This window comes from Zonotrichia albicollis, chromosome 31 (assembly GCF_047830755.1).
Source record: "Zonotrichia albicollis isolate bZonAlb1 chromosome 31, bZonAlb1.hap1, whole genome shotgun sequence".
NCBI classification, from domain to species: Eukaryota; Metazoa; Chordata; class Aves; order Passeriformes; family Passerellidae; genus Zonotrichia; species Zonotrichia albicollis.
The window spans coordinates 1,874,589-1,889,911 of NC_133849.1; the positions used below are offsets into that span (position 1 = coordinate 1,874,589).

General features: G+C 48.2%; 1 protein-coding gene and 1 long non-coding RNA gene across 2 annotated transcripts in view; both read left to right on the plus strand.

Annotated features, from left to right (window-relative positions):
* The window catches only part of LOC102065444 (class I histocompatibility antigen, F10 alpha chain-like), a 469,176-nt gene that overhangs the window by 116,579 nt on the left and 337,274 nt on the right, over window positions 1–15,323 (plus strand). The window lies entirely within an intron of this gene.
* LOC141725917 (uncharacterized) lies at window positions 1,514–10,078 on the plus strand. Its single transcript, XR_012577484.1, has 5 exons — window positions 1,514–1,609; window positions 2,376–2,452; window positions 4,956–6,392; window positions 6,792–6,876; window positions 7,120–10,078. It is a non-coding gene; the product is annotated as an uncharacterized LOC141725917 (long non-coding RNA).

A 15,323-nucleotide genomic window follows, 5' to 3' on the forward strand; every position in this document is an offset into this window, starting at 1 on the left:
ACCCCATATAAAAACCCCCTGTGCCCTCAGCTTGCGCCCTGTCTTTGTCCCTGGGCCCTGTTCAGCTCTGTGCCCTGTTCCTGTACCAATAAACCCAGTTTGCTGCAGATCATATCCAGACCCATCCTGCTGACTTTGTCAGCTTTATAAAGCAGCCGTGAGCTTCGGGCTCCGGAGTGCCGGACGCACCAAGGGCCTCGGCAGCGCCAGGACGCTCCAGGCTGGGACAGCCAGGCAGGGCAGGAGGAATCACTGCCCCTTTCCCCTCTCTGCTGCTCCATCTCCCAGCCCAGCATCGCTGCAGGACAGCCTCACTGCCAATGCCATCCTGCCAGGGATGGACTGGGGGGATCTCCTTCCCCTTCCCTCTGCCATGGAGGCAAATCCCATCTGCTCCTTGTCTGCCCTCCTTCCTCTCCTCATTCTGTCCTACATCCATCCATGTTCCTTTCTCATCTCCTTCCTCCGTTTCCCTCCTCTCCTTCTGCCTTTTCCTTTTCCCTTCTCCGTGTCTCTTCAACTCCTTGTCAGCCCGGGGAGCTGTGAGGAGGAAAAACCCTCCCTGTGCTGGGAAGGGTGTGGGGAATGTGAGAAGAGCTTCAGGCAGAGCTCAGCCTATTCCTGATGACTCCAAGGACGGCGGTGTCGGATGCAGAGATCCATGGGGCTGCAGAGATCCCCCTGCAGCCCCCGGAGCAGCCACGCTGAGCACGGCGATGCCTGAGAGGAGGCTGTGACCCCGCGGCCAGAGGGCCCCGCTGGAGCAGCCTGTCCTGGCAGGAATGACCCCGGGGCACAGTGACCCACGCTGCAGCACTTGGAGGGGGCTGTGCCCTGTGGGATGGACTCAGCTCGGAGAAGTTCCTGGAGAAGTCTCCGGTGGGAGAGAGCCCAGGGTGCAGCAGGGGAGCGACTCCTGTCCCTGGGCAGAGGGAGAAGCCCCGGGGCATGAACTGAGCCCGGCCCCATTCCCTGTCTGCGGCACTGCCGGGGTAGGAGGTGCAGCTGGAAGGAGGGAGGCGTGGGGGAAAGCTGGATTTAAGGGTCTTCACTTACTTCTCATTATTCTGCTCTGAGTTTTTGGAGTTTTCTGTCAGAAATCTCTCCCCTCCCCCACTCATCCACAGGGGTTTGGGACGGTTTTCCCGTTTTTGGGGGAAATCAAAGCGATGCACTGATGCTCCTAATTAGGGGTAGGAGAAGTGAGGCTCCAGGGCGTCCCGCTGAGCCGGAGCCACCGGAGCCACCGGAGCCGCAGTGCCGGGAAAGCCGTGGCGAGAGCTGCGGAGAAGTTTGTGTTTTCAGCTTAATACCCCTCGGAGCCGGGCCCGTTCCAGGGCTGTTCCTCAGCTCCGCCTCCGCCCTCACGCAGCCCGGGAGGGCCCGGAGAGCGCGGGGCGGGGCTGTGCCGTGTGCAGAGCCCGCCCCTGGCTGGGATTGGGCGATGGTGCCGTCAGTCGTGGTTGTGGTGCGCTGATTGGTGGGAGCGGGGCGGAGCAGGGCCCCGGTGTTGGGCTGAGGGCGGTCGTAGCTGGGCAGCGGCGCGGTTGTCGGCAGCAGCCGGAGCGCGGTGAGGCGGCGGCGGAGCTCGGAGGCGGCCGCAGCGCAGGTGGGAGCCGCGCTTGGTTGTGCGGGGGCTCGGGGCTGGCTGCGGGCCTCGGGGGCGGAAGGGGGCTCGGGCGGGTTCGTTGTGCCGTGTCCGGCCCGTGTTGCCGCTGGCGTGAGGGCGCTGCGGGAGCGGCTGCCCGTGGTCTCCTCCGGCAGGAGCCGCTGCCGGAGCAGCGCTCGGCCCGGTTGCTGTGGCTGGGACAGAGGGGGCTGCCCCGTGCCCGGGGCTGTGCGGGGAAATTCACGTGGCCGGAGGTTTCTGTGCCCAGAGGAGACAGAGGAGTCCTGTAAAAGTGATTTTATTGCTGGGCAGAGGCAGAGGCCGTGGGGCATTTGCCGTGCGCTCTCTGCCATCGTTGTAGTTCGCAGCCTCCTTTTCATCCTCATTTTCCCGGCCTCATCTCCCTCTCCCTTTGCCCACTGGCTGAGGTGCTTGGAAGGTTCACACCTGCCGATCCACCAACTGCATGTCCTCGTTAATGTGCACCCCCACTTTTGTATAACAGCCGATATTCATGGCTCTGTTCAGTCTTTGTTCTTCCCGAAGTTCAGGAATTCAGCGGGAGTTTGTCTGAGCAGCAGTCCATGTTAATTAATAACAGTTTTTGAAACTGATGGTTTCTCCCTTCCTTATCTACACGTCCCTGGCCCTATCTCCAGGCAGATTCACTCAGTGAATTGTTTTGGGGTTTTTTTGGGGGTTTTTTTGCCTTACTGTGTCTTTGGTTTTGGGATTATTCTAAGTGCCCTCATTCCCTGTCTTTCAGTAGCCGTTTCTGCATCTGGAGGCCTGGCTGCCACCTGCATCCCCTTGCTCACCTGCTGAATGAGCTGCACTCTCAAGGTGTGGAGCATGGTAAAAAGATGAGAGTTGCTGTAGCACATCCGAGGAGAAACAGCATTTGTTTAACCCATGGTCTGTCATGGAGCCACAAAACCGTGTCCCATTGCCATCCTTTCCACGTTTTAGCTGGAACATGACCTGCTTTTTTGTTTCCTTTGTTTTCTATTTCACCGCTTTTCCTTTGTCATCTATTTGCCAACAGCAGTTTGAGTCATTTAATTTTTCATTAACTCCTCCTCCTTCTGCTACCAGATGATCTGATCCCATCCCATGGTGAATTATTGTGTTCCTCATTTCCGTGGATTGGTCAGCAGGAAGTTCAGGAGCTGGAGCTGTCTGGTTGGTTGTTATTCTGTGGACAGCCTTGTTATCTAATGATGTCATTGAAATGAGAAATGGGTTCTGTGGCTCCTGATAGGAATTGGTTTGGGTTCCCAGGGGCTGGTTCATGGTGTTGTAGGATTTGTTCTGGTGGACGTTGATGTTTTTCCCATTGTTTGCACTGCCTCAGGAGCCAGGGCTGCATCAATTGGCCAATTTTCTGTAATTTAAACATCAAATACTTGTGTTCCCAACTGCTTTCCTGAACTTGTGGTAGCAACAGCCACCATGCTGTAATCCACCCTGTATAACATAGACAGTGACAGCACATGTTGGAGTTGGCAGAGGGATGATTCCCCCCACTTTTTCAAGTGAAGTTTTCCCAACATTCTCCATGTGCTGTTTCCCTTTGCAGCTTCACCAGTTTGTGTTGCAGGGTCAGATATCCTCCCCCTGGGCCCTGCCTTGAGCTGTGCAAATTCCATCAGTGCCAGCAGGCAGAGCTTGGGGTGAGGGGCAGAGGGAATCAGCCCAATTCCTGCCCCAGGCAAGAGACCCAGGTGCATTGTCCACCCTTTGCCCAGCAGTGTTCATTTGCATTTCGAAAGCTCCTCTCAGGCTGACTAGAACCAAAGCTTCTCTTCCCGGGCAGTAACCTGGTGACTCCCCTTTTCCTTTCCCACCCACCTTCCTTTGCCTTTTTTTTGATGTCTTTTTTTTCCTATTTTACAATAGTATTCTGTTAACTGTTTATGAGTTAAAGCATCGCATTTAAACCTCTTCTGGTTTTTCCAAATGCATCCTAAAGGTGAGCATGGAGAAATCCAAACCAAAATTGTGCCATCACTAAGAGACAAGCACACACATACCCAAAAAGCCTCTACTCCTAAGAATAGAAATTGATTCTGACACCCCTGACCCAAAACTTACTGACCAATAGAAGGATCAATAAGAAAAAAACATTCTAATGTTGTAATCTCATCACCAGAATGGTGGGAAGAGCCAAAACTCTCCAACATTTCCAGTGTTAAAAAGTCAAGGCATTACTTGATTCTGGCCAGGATGTACAACAGAAATCATTTCACTCACACACAGCCCGAGTGTGGAGAGAAAATTGTTGAATGACACGTGAGTTTTCCTAGAGTTTTCCTAAACTTTATACCATCCAAAACCCACAGAAATCCACTGGTTTAATGTTCATTGCTTCCAAGTTGTGTAAGTTTTTAGTGTTTGGTTTCCTATTAGACCCAGATTTCTTCCCCTCTAATGTAAATTAGGTCCAAACTCGTGGATTTCCTTCTCAGCCTTTTCCAGCCCGGGTGTCTCCAGCTCTGCCGGGGGCAGTGTCTGGGGTAGCTGTTGGTTGCTGTTTGCTGATGGGCAATGTTGATGTTTTGTTGCTGGTCGTTATCTCTGTGGGTGTCTTTTGGGCTATTCCCAGTCTGTTGAGAGGTTGAACTCATCTCCATTGAATGGTGTAACATCCCTTAAATAAAACCTTTAAAATTCCTTTCCTCAAGGCAAAGACAAACCAAACCTGAGTAGAGAAAATATATTTAAAAGAACCGAAATTGGTACATTTTGCAGCAGTGCAATGGCAGGCAGCCCAGAGTGTGGGTGTGAGTGAGCCCCAGAGTGGAATTGTGCCCTGGTGTTCCCCAGCAGCTGTGGCAGTGCAGGCCCAGGCAGCGCTGAAGCTGCAGCAGTGGCAGCAAGGCTTGGCCCCAGGGGCTGGAGATGGCAGAGGAGGGTGGCCAGGATTGCAGAGGATTCCAGCCAAGGATTAAACCTGCTCTGGCCTGAACACCCAGGGGAGCACTGGCAGCTCACACCTGTGGCCCACCAGGCCGGGCCTGGGCCGTTGCATTTCCAGCACCAGAGGGACTGATAAGAGACTGAGTGAGCCAAGCTACAGCCCACGGAGGGGACTTTGTGAGTTTGTTTCTCTTTTAGAGCAGCAAGAGGTTTTATTGTTTAATACTGTTTAGGTTTTATTGCGTAATAAACAGGTTTTTCAACTTTTCTTCAAGGAGGTCTTTTATTTTTCCTGAACCAGTTGGGGGAGGGGCCAATGGGGTCTAGAGGAACCCCTTTGGGGGTTCTCTCCCAAATTTGTCCTGAACCGGGACAAGGTCTTTTCCAACTTCAGGGATTCCACGATTTTCATTTCCTATTGCCCAAGGGTGTCTTCCGTAGCCAAATGGTGAAAAACTGGGGCAAAGACCAAGATTTTGGAGACAGTGGGATAGAAACTCCTCCAGAAAAGGTTCTTGCCTTCTGCCCAAGCACGTGGATCCTCAGCCAGCATGGACACTGAAATCCTTTTGTTATGGTCTTGATTTTCTTTTAATTTCTCTTCATGCCTTTAAAATATCTAATCTTGAGGTAAAAGTAGACATTGAGCTAAGACATGGCTGTGGTCATGGTACAACGCAGATATGGTGGGACACAGACATGGAGAGTGACATAGGGACACATGGACATGGAGGGAGCCATAGCCATTCATGGGGACATGTGTGGACACGGGCATGGATGGAGATGTGGGGAACAATGACAGGGATGGAAACATGGTGGGGAGACAGCCATGGGTGAGGACATGTTGGGACATGGCCATGGCCAGTGCCATGGGGAAAACTTATAGGGCATGTGGGGGATGCTGGGTTGGAGGGAGTTGAGGGTTCCTGGGAGGGACCTGGGGCTTGCTGAGGCCTTTGGGGACCCCAGGCCAAGTGGCTCTGGCTCTGCTGGGTGACCCATGGGGAGGTTCTGGGGCAGCTGCTCAAGGACCCCCTGACCTGAAGCCCCTGCCAGGCATTGGGCTCCTGGAAGGGGATGAACGTCCTTGTCCCCAGGAGGGAAATCCCAGCACCCCCAGGGTGTCAGGGGCAGCTGAGAGGCAACAACGGGAAGGGGAAAGACAGACACAGATGTTACACTCTTAAACGACACCCCAAAAGTCCCAAAACTCAGGGATTGCTCCCAGGAAAAAGCATCCAGGAGCTGCATGAATTGAGGGAAAGGGGGGATCTGACTCCCCCCAGACTGAGCAGGAGGGGCCTGTATCCCCCAAAACTAAACACAGGGACGTGAGGTGAAGCTGAAAGCATGATGGGAAAGGGGTAGGAGTGCAGGGGAAAAGAAGATTCAGAGTGTGAGAGGGATGGGATCCCAAGACTGAATTGGGAGGGGTTCTTGGGTTGGGGGAACGATGGGAGAGGGGATGGGATAGACAAAGCGTGGTTCAGTGGGGATCCCATTGTGTCCCCACCACTTGATTCCTGGAGTGATTCCCTGGGGCTCTGGAGGGGAATGGATCTGCACTGGGTGGGTTCCCAAGCCCCCTGCCCATCCCTGGGGGGCTCATGGGAAGTTCCCTGGTTTCCTCCACCCAAATCCTCAGCCATGGGAGAGAGAAGGGTGTGAAAGGAAGACTTGGAGTGGTCAGGGAGGAGGAGCAATAGGAAGAGGAGGGAGAGAGGAGGCAGAGGATGGGAAAAGGAAGAGCAGGAATAGGAAGAGGAAGAGGAGGAGCCACAGCAGAACCCCACGGTTTTCCCGCTTGCTCGTTGAGTCTGAAGCTCCCCTGGTCCTGGCAGCATCAATGCCCCAGATCTCACAGGTGAGCGGGGAGGGGGAGCTCACCCCAAATCCATTGGAAGATCTCTGGGAAGGTTTGTTTACAGAGGGGGGGATGTTTGGATCTTGCAGATGCCCCAAAAGTGAGATGCAGATGCCCCTATGGAGAATTGTGGAGGGTTCCTGTGGCAAACTGTCTGTACTGGCTGGGGTGGTGGTACCAGCTGAGGGGGGACCTTGATTTTGGGGCTCTGATTGGCATCAGAGTGGGGAGAGCAGCAAAGGCCAATCCTGGAGCTGGGGGATCCTGGCAGCCTGCAGGGGTGGGGGAAGCTGGAGATGAGCAGGGTCTGGGCCTGCCTGCCTGTGAACAGGGCAGTTACTTCTCGAGCTGGGCTTGGGAAGCAGGACCAAGGATCTCACATGTTGTTTTTCCCCCAAGCCAGGATTTGTCAATCCCAAACTTTGTCTGGATGGAGATGGAGGAGGCTGCGAGGAAAAGGAAGATGGCCTGGGACATGAGGAAGGTGAGAAGGAAGTCGCTGCCCCTTTCCCCCTCTCCTCTGCTCCATGTCTCAGCCCAACATTTTCCCTGGCTGCAGGACAACCCCACTACCAATGCCGTCCTGCCAGGGATGAACTGGGGGGATCTCCTTCCCCTTCCCTCTGGCACAGAGGCACATCCCATCCTGTCCTTTTCCATAGCTCCTTCCCTTTTTCATTCTGTCCTTCTTTCTTCCTCATTCCTTCCTTTCCTTTTCTTACCCCAGACACTGAGCTGCAGACAGAGACCAGGGAGAGCAAATCCCTGCTGCAGAACCTCATGGAAGAGGCAGTTTTCAGCAGCTCTATGGAATGGGAATCCAATGGGGAGGATAAGCCCTGGAGATGCCATATAAGGAGGAGTTGCAAACTCAGCCCTGGGAGCTGTGAGGAGGAAAGATGCCCCCTGTATCCAGAAGGCAGCTGGAGATCCATTTGGAACTCAGAGGTGGCGGAGAAAACTCATGGCTGGCAGAAACCCCACAAGTGCTTGGAAGGTGGGAAGGGCTTCAGCCAGAGCTCTGGAGCTCAGATGTGATCTGGCTTCAGGTGATCCACATGGGAAAACGGCCCTACAAATGTGGGGAGTGTGGGAAGGGCTTTGGGTGGAGCTCCAACCTCATCAATCACTGCAAGGTCCACACTGGGGAGAGGCCCTATGAGTGTCCTGAGTGTAGGAAGTGGTTTCTGAGCAGGTCCAATGTCATCGTAATGAGTCAAGGGGTAAGCTGGAAATGTATTTATGATAATTGAAAACTCTGGATGAGTCCAGGGGCCAGCTGGGAATATTACTGAGATAGTAGAAGGTTACATATTTTAGTTAAGATTTTAAAATTTGTTAAGAAGCTAAATTCGCTAGCAAAATCACATACCTTAGTGAAAGAGTAACAAATATATTAGAAAGTAAAGCTAGGAGTGACAGGGATAGATGTAGCAATTGTGAAGGAGCAGAGACCATAGAAATATCTTGCATTAAGAATAATCAAACCGTTAGGAGAGGCTTGATTGTGATCAGCAGATCAAAAAGTCCTGCCAACTGGCCATGGGTGAAGAGTTTACCATGAGAAAGAGAGCTTTCTTCTTCCCATACGCCCACTCCCTTGTTTCAAAATCCCACAGACCCAACTTAAGCGAGTGCAATTGTGCAGCCATATTAGGTATTCAGCTGATTATAATACAAAGTGGGCAGATAATGATTATATACTACACCTCCTTAGAAACTGCTTGGCTATGTAAAGCCTTTTCTGTATAAATAGATAGCAGGAGTCTGCAACTCCTTGCACCTGCATTTGGAAATGATTCCTCATGTGTCCAGCGCTGCAATAAAATACCCTTCTTTTCAGCTTTAATTAGTTGAAGAGTTGTCTGTCCGTGCTTCAGTACATCAGCAGATTCACACAGAGGAGAGGCCCTTCCGCTGCCCCGACTGCGGGAGGGGCTTCAGGCACAACTCCACCCTTGTCACCCACAGGCACATCCTCACTATGGAGAGGCCCAATGAGTGTCCTGTGTGTGGGAAGAGATTCTCCGGAAGCTCTCACTTGAGCCAACACAAATGGAGGCGTAATTAAGGGACGCCCTGTAAATGTCCCCAGTCCCGGTGTCACCCCCTTTTCTCTGCCCACAGAGCTCCTGAGCTGGTGGCAGCCACAGCCCCTTCCGGTGGCCTTGCACCTGGCTGAGACCTCCTGTGATTGGGCAGGGAGGATTGGGGCGTGACTGGGCAGGGAGGGTGTGGGCCAGGTGAGGAACACTGGGTGCTGAGGGTCTGCCCAGCAAGTGGTGAGTCATCAGACCTGCTCTCTCTGATTGGCTGACTCTTGTTCATCACATTCTCTGATTGGCTGTGGAGAGGCCTGGGAGTTGAGAAAAGGAATGGGAGAGATCCCACCCTGAGGACTGGCCCAGGGACACCAAACCCAGCCTGGGCACAGGGAGTGAATTTATTACCAACCAAATCACAGCAGCACAAGAAGAATAGAAAAAAATCTCTCCAACACCTGCCCCACACCCAACGGGGATCACCCAGAACCAGGCTTATCAACGATGAAGAGACATCTGAGATTAGATCAGAAGCCAATTTTATTGAGTATAGCAAGGGTTTATATAAGGTTTGATTTGTATGGTGCTTATATAGGGCTCTATTTTTGGTAACAATTTCCCACTGGTTACACATTCTTCAGGGCATCATGTCACCTGTTAACATTATCTTATCACTAAGTCTCACAATATTTTTCTTGGTCACTTCTTGCCCTGGGAACCTTTATCTGTGTCTGTCTTTCCCATAGTTTCGTCTTGATCAGTCCTCAGATAACAGGCCCCTTTATCAGTTCCACTGTACTCTCTGTTTTATTCCCCATACATCCCCCTATCTGTTCAAACAAAAATACACTCTTACGTGACTTGTCTATTATTTTTTTCACACACTGTAAAATACAAAGAATAAGCGTAACAATGCCTAATACAATGCCTAATACATATAAGGGTATTTTAACGAAAATTGTTATCCATCCACCAAGTTTCCAGTCCCCCAGAAGTTTTCCTAGCCCTGTAAACCCTGATACCACTGGGTAACCTTAACCATTTTCCCAAGGGCATAAGTCTGTTAGAGGTTAAACAGGTGCTGATGTGGTGTTGGGGTCCTATTCACAAGGGTTCTCCGCCAGTGTTGGTGTTCAATTTGAATCGTCAGGGCATGCACTCAAAGATTCTCAAAACGGTGTCACATTCTTTGCTGGAATCCACTTGGGACCATTCTCTGTGGAGACACAAGCAAAACCTCTACCCCAGGTTGTGGATACTGGCAGCCTGGTAAGAGAGAGAAAGCCAGATAAACTTTCCCAGGAATTGTTCCGGGGACTTTTGAGAAGGCTAAGACAAATAATTAAAACAATCTTGCAGCTGGTGTTTTGAACAGTTGTTTTCTCATAAGAGGTTTACTAAAGTGTGTTTCCTTAAGTAGCCAATCATGTGAAGTGTATTGATTAAAGGACCAATCAGGTCCACCTGTTTCAGAGCAGTGTATAAAAAGGAACGGGTTTCTAATAAAATTATTATTAGTCTCCTGAAGAGAGTTAGACTTCATGTGTCACCTGACTCCTGTTCCTGACTCAATGGTGACACCATGTGAACTAAGGATCAGGCCCCAATATCTTACCAGATTCTGGATCCTTCATTAAGGCAGGGTTTTTTCCCTTTTGTTGCAATTGTGAATTACAATTAAAATGTCGAACAATCGGTGGGTTGGGGTCCATCAAATAACAATTCAAAAATTTTAAAACATGAAGGGCTTTCTGCAGTCGCTTGTCAGGGGTGCTATCTCTGGCCCTCCCTTTCTATTGTACCAAGAGACGTTCGAGGGAGCCATGAGCCCGTTCAGTGACAGATTGGCCTGTTGGGGAATGAGCAATACCTGTTTTGTGCATAATTCCCTGTGGAAGTCATATTTTCTGGAAAAATCCCTTGGCCCAGGATTCTTCTCCTGGGAAGCTGAGAAGCCTCAGAGAAAAAGGAAAACAATATTATCTCATTGCTTCTTCTGTGTTTTGCTGCTTTGGAATGTATTTGGAGATTGTTTATCCAACAGGTGATTATTTCCTTGGTTTCATGTGAATTGTTTTGACATAATGACCAATCACAGTCAAGCTGTGTCAGGACTCTGGAAGGAGTCATGTGTTTTTCATTAGTATCTTTTAGCCTTCTGTAAGTCTCCTTTCTGTATTCTTTAGTGTAGTTTAATATAGTGTTAGTATACCATTCTTTAATATAGTAAAATATAATAAAATAATAAATTAGCCTTCTAAGAACATGGAGTCAGATTCATCATTCCTTCCTTGGTCTGGGAACCCCACAAATACAAGAATTCCCCATAAGGCAAAAAATATAGCAGCTTGACAGGAAGTATGAGCTGGGCCATCGCCTGTCTTTACTTCGGATGATATACCAAGCATTGCAAAAGCAGCAGCGTGTCTAGAGACATCTTAAGCTGTTTTCCCTGAATGGGCAGATGCAAAAAGAGCACCAGAAAAGATATCAAAAGAGGAATTAATGTATTTTAAATGCCCAAATGCAGAAAAATGGGTAATGTCTGATGCCAGACTTGAAGGCTCTGAAACCCTCTGGGATTAATACTTCCTACAATAGAGAGAAAAGAATACTTTTGGTAATCAAGACAAACAGCAATAATTCTTGAAGTTTGGGCTTTACTAATGCCAAAGTGCCAAATCAAAGTGACACCATTTTGGTGACAAAATGGAATGGCTCAATTTAGCCTGTTCTATCTTATTAGGTAGAACAGATTCTCATACAGGCATTGTTAAAAGGTCAGCTTGCCTGTTCCCTTCAGCTAAAAATCTGGGAAGTTCTGTATGCAATCAAATATGCTTAACAAAATAAGGAAATGTTCTATTTTCTAAGGAAAAAATGAGGAGCTGCAACCAATAAAAAAGTTGTCAATTTTCAACCTCCTTCAAAACTGATGCTTCAGCTCTCATCACAATTCCTACAACTTCAGCTGAATCTGTAACCAGATTAAAGGAACAGAAAACTTTTGAAAAGCTCTGACAACAGCAGCAAGTTCAACAATTTGGGGGGACCCCTGAGCTGTGGATACATCTGCTCTCCAGGCACTAGAAGAGGGGTCTCTCCATATCTCCATACTACCACAGATTTCTGAGAGTGACCAGAACCATCTGTAAATACTGCTAAGCCTTGAAGTTGGTTTTCTCTGTCAATTGAAAAAAAATATAAAAGCTTAAAAAGGCTTTTAAAAGATGTCAAAACAGCTCATGTTTTGGAGGATGTATTGAGATTTGTCCACTGAATTCAGCAAAGGCTACCCTACAGGTAGGAAAATAGTGGAAAATTCCCCTCCTGCAAGAGAAATGAGTCTCTGTCAGGCCTGAACAACCAGTTGGGCCATCATTTCATGTTGGTTACTAATGGTATTAGTCATTTGGTGCGGTAAATAAATCCATTCAGTGATAAACAAAGAGTCTGGTGCCTTGGAGTCCCATTGAAACATCAAGGCATGAGGCTGTTTTGCTGGATGCAAGGTTATTTTTAAAAAAGGCAGGTCAGGTACTGTTGGAGAATTTTGTTCAGACCTGGCTTATAGAAAGGCCATGATCACATACAGCTGGTTAAAAAGTAAAAGGCAGCTGTAAGCAGCAAGTTCTCAGGCTTTTTCCTTAAAAAGTAAATATCGTGTCCTTGGCTAAGTGATGAGAAAGGCATGGTGAAAAACATGGAGTCCTTGAAAGGGTGCTCAATAACAAGTCAACAGCAGGATGAGAAAAACAAGTATTAGCCTCAACAAGAAACCACAGGTATTGACAACAAAGGAGGGGTTGGTGTGTAATCTGTAAACAATGATGAGCTCAGGTTTTGCAATATGTATGAGCTTAATTAACACTACTATAAAACTGTGTAAGCTGGATCAATAAATCAGAGATCAATGCTCATCAATCAGGATGTGGTCGTCTCCCTTCACTTTCCTCAAGGTACCCAGCGTGCAGCTTGTTGGCTTACTATGGCATCAGTCGGGCATTGCAGTGCCTGCTGAACTTGAAATGTAAGTTGTCTAGGTGATAAAAGATCTGAATCTCCTTTTAACCATTCAAGCAAAGGACTTTTAGCTTTGTGTTTGAAATCCCTAAAATCGAGTGCACCCAGTTGATTGTTCCCAAAAGTTTTTGTGCATCATGTAAGGCGCAAATATTTGAATTTGCAGAGCTAGGGGAGAAATTGAATAGACTCCAACGCACCACCCCAAATACCTCCACGCAAGATGTTTTTGTACTTTTTTGGGAGCCATGCAAAGCCCTGCCTGATTTACAGCTTTGGTGACAAGGGCTAACTTAGGCTTTCTCCGTGACTTCCATTGTTCAGCTGCTACAAGAATATCATCCATAGAATGGTAGAAAAGAACACTGGGCATTTGTTGATGAACAGAACTGAGGACCTAGCAATACACCACTGGCAAATAGTACAGCTGTTTTTCATGCCCTGAGGTAAAATTATCCAGTGATATCGCTGTGAGGCCACCTGCATGTTTGTGCTTGGAACTGAAAAGGAAAATTTAGGAGCATCATCAGGATGTAAAGGAATATCAAAAAAACAGTCTTTTAAATCTGTAACAGTCAAGTGCCAAGTTTGGGGAATCATGGTAGAAGATGGGAGATCAGGCTGTAAGGCTTCTATGACCTTCATAGCTACATTTTTCAAAAGCCATGGAGTAAATGCCATTTGCCAGTTTGTTTTTTGGTAACAAACACAGGAGAATTCAAAGGATGGGTAGAAGGGACTATATGCCCGTTTCTGGAGCTGTTGTTGGGCCAACTCCTTTAATGCACAAAGTTTTTGTAATGGTAGGGGCCATTGATCCAGCCAAACTGGTTTCTCTGTTTTCCAGGTTAAAGTGTCGCGCTCCAATGGCCCCCATTAAAAATCTGATTGAATTCCAAAGCCCTATTGGGAGAGGACATGCCCCACCACAGTACCGTTGGCATTGGTAATACAAACAGTATGGCTGAGGCACAGTGTCCCTCGGGGCCTTTGATCTGTATCAAGTGGTGGTTTGACAGCTGCAGCTGCTTCCTCCAATGCCTGCAAATGCCTGGAGCACTTCAGCAAGGGACCACTGTGAGAGCCATTTGGCTTGAGAGATAACTGTAACTTCAGCCCCTGTGTCTATGAGGCTGTCAAGTGTTATCTTTTGTCCTTTTGGTGTCAGAGTACACCAGCATGTAGGGCATTGTTCTAATATAGGTTTTACCCAGCATACTTGGGGTGTTGCAGTAGAGCCAAATTCCTTTTTTTGCGTTATGTCTGTGAAAAGCATGCTCATGGTTTGGGGAAATAAAATCAATTAAACTTTTCAATTTCCTTGGGGAACAGTGAAAGGCATTTGGAGTGTCCAGGCCATGATCATATTCTCATTATCAGGGTCAGAGTCTATAACCCCAGGGAGAACAAAAAGTCCCATTAAAGAGGTGGATGACCAATCTATAACCAATGCATGCATACGCTGCCTGGGTGGTCCGAAAATTCCTGTGGGAAGCAAATGAACAGATGACTCAAGTAACGTTACTGTGATGGAGGTGACCAGGTCCAGTCCGGCGCTCCCTGCTGTGGATGGTTGTAAATTGGCAATGGTCAGGCAAAGGCTGCTTGTGGCGGCTGGGCTGGGTCTTGCTGTGGTCTGCGCTGAGGCATCAGCTGGGGCATTTGTGTGTGTGTGCGGTGCCACCCTGTGCCTCAGCTTCTGTTTCCCGATATCAAAAGCTCTTAAAATCCACGACTTGGAACATTGTTGATTAGCATAATGCCTTCCATTACAGCACCGACGGCAAATACTGGGAGCTTTGGATCTGGCCTCTCCTTTCCAAAACATTACTTTTTTAAATGCCCAGATTTCCTGACCCTGAAGTACATTCAGGAGTCCCCTGGCATAGTCTTCAAAGCTGCAAAGGTGTCACTGTTGAGGCGGTCAAGACACAAAGCAGAGATTACAAACAGTCCCAGATGGCAACTCCTTATTATCGAACATGGCTGAACTTTTATACGCTTTCTAATTGTTTATACTACTTCTACCCTAACTATTGACCACAATAAATCAACATAATATCATTGGTGAAAAATTACAGTGACTTCAACTAACTTTTTAAATTACTTTGTCCAGCTGCAAAGTTCTCTTCTTTATTCAGTTCCTCACTTCTCTTGGTCTCCTTGGTTACAGCCTTGGAGAGAGCTCCTTATCAGCTCCTTCTTGCTTCTCAGCTTTCTTCTCACTCCTTTAGCTAACAGGCCCACTGTTAGCCCCTTCCACAATTCCTCCTTTTTGTTTTTGATCTGTAAATACAGCTGCTATGGATTTTTGCAGGGCCCTTTGCAAAAATCCAAGCAGACAGGGGAAACACAAAGCAACAATCACAACCATCAACAAAATTAACATTCTCATTCTTAATACAATCGTTCCTGTCCTTCATCTATAAGTGCTTTTAAAATTCTTAACAAATTTATCCTATAAAATTATATGCCTAATACTCAAACCTTAAACTATAACCACCCCAAGTGCTCAAAAGGAGATGCAGGAATACTAGAACAAAGATTCCAAAAACTTGCATTCTCCTGATCAGTGCAAACCAAAACCACACCCTTTAATTACTATGAATGCACATTAAAACTGATGAAATACATGTCCTGATATATGGCCTTAGCCAGTGTCATCCATATGTTCTGCTTCAGCTGCGGAACCATCCATCCTGTCCTGTCCTGCGCGCTCCAGATAAGGTTTAACACAGCGAGCAGGAACCCATCGAGGACCATTGTCTGTCAAAACACAAGCATAACCCCTCCCCAGGTTATCAGTTCCTCTGGACCAGATCACCTACCAGTAATGAAATCCTTGACCCATACCTTGACATTTCTA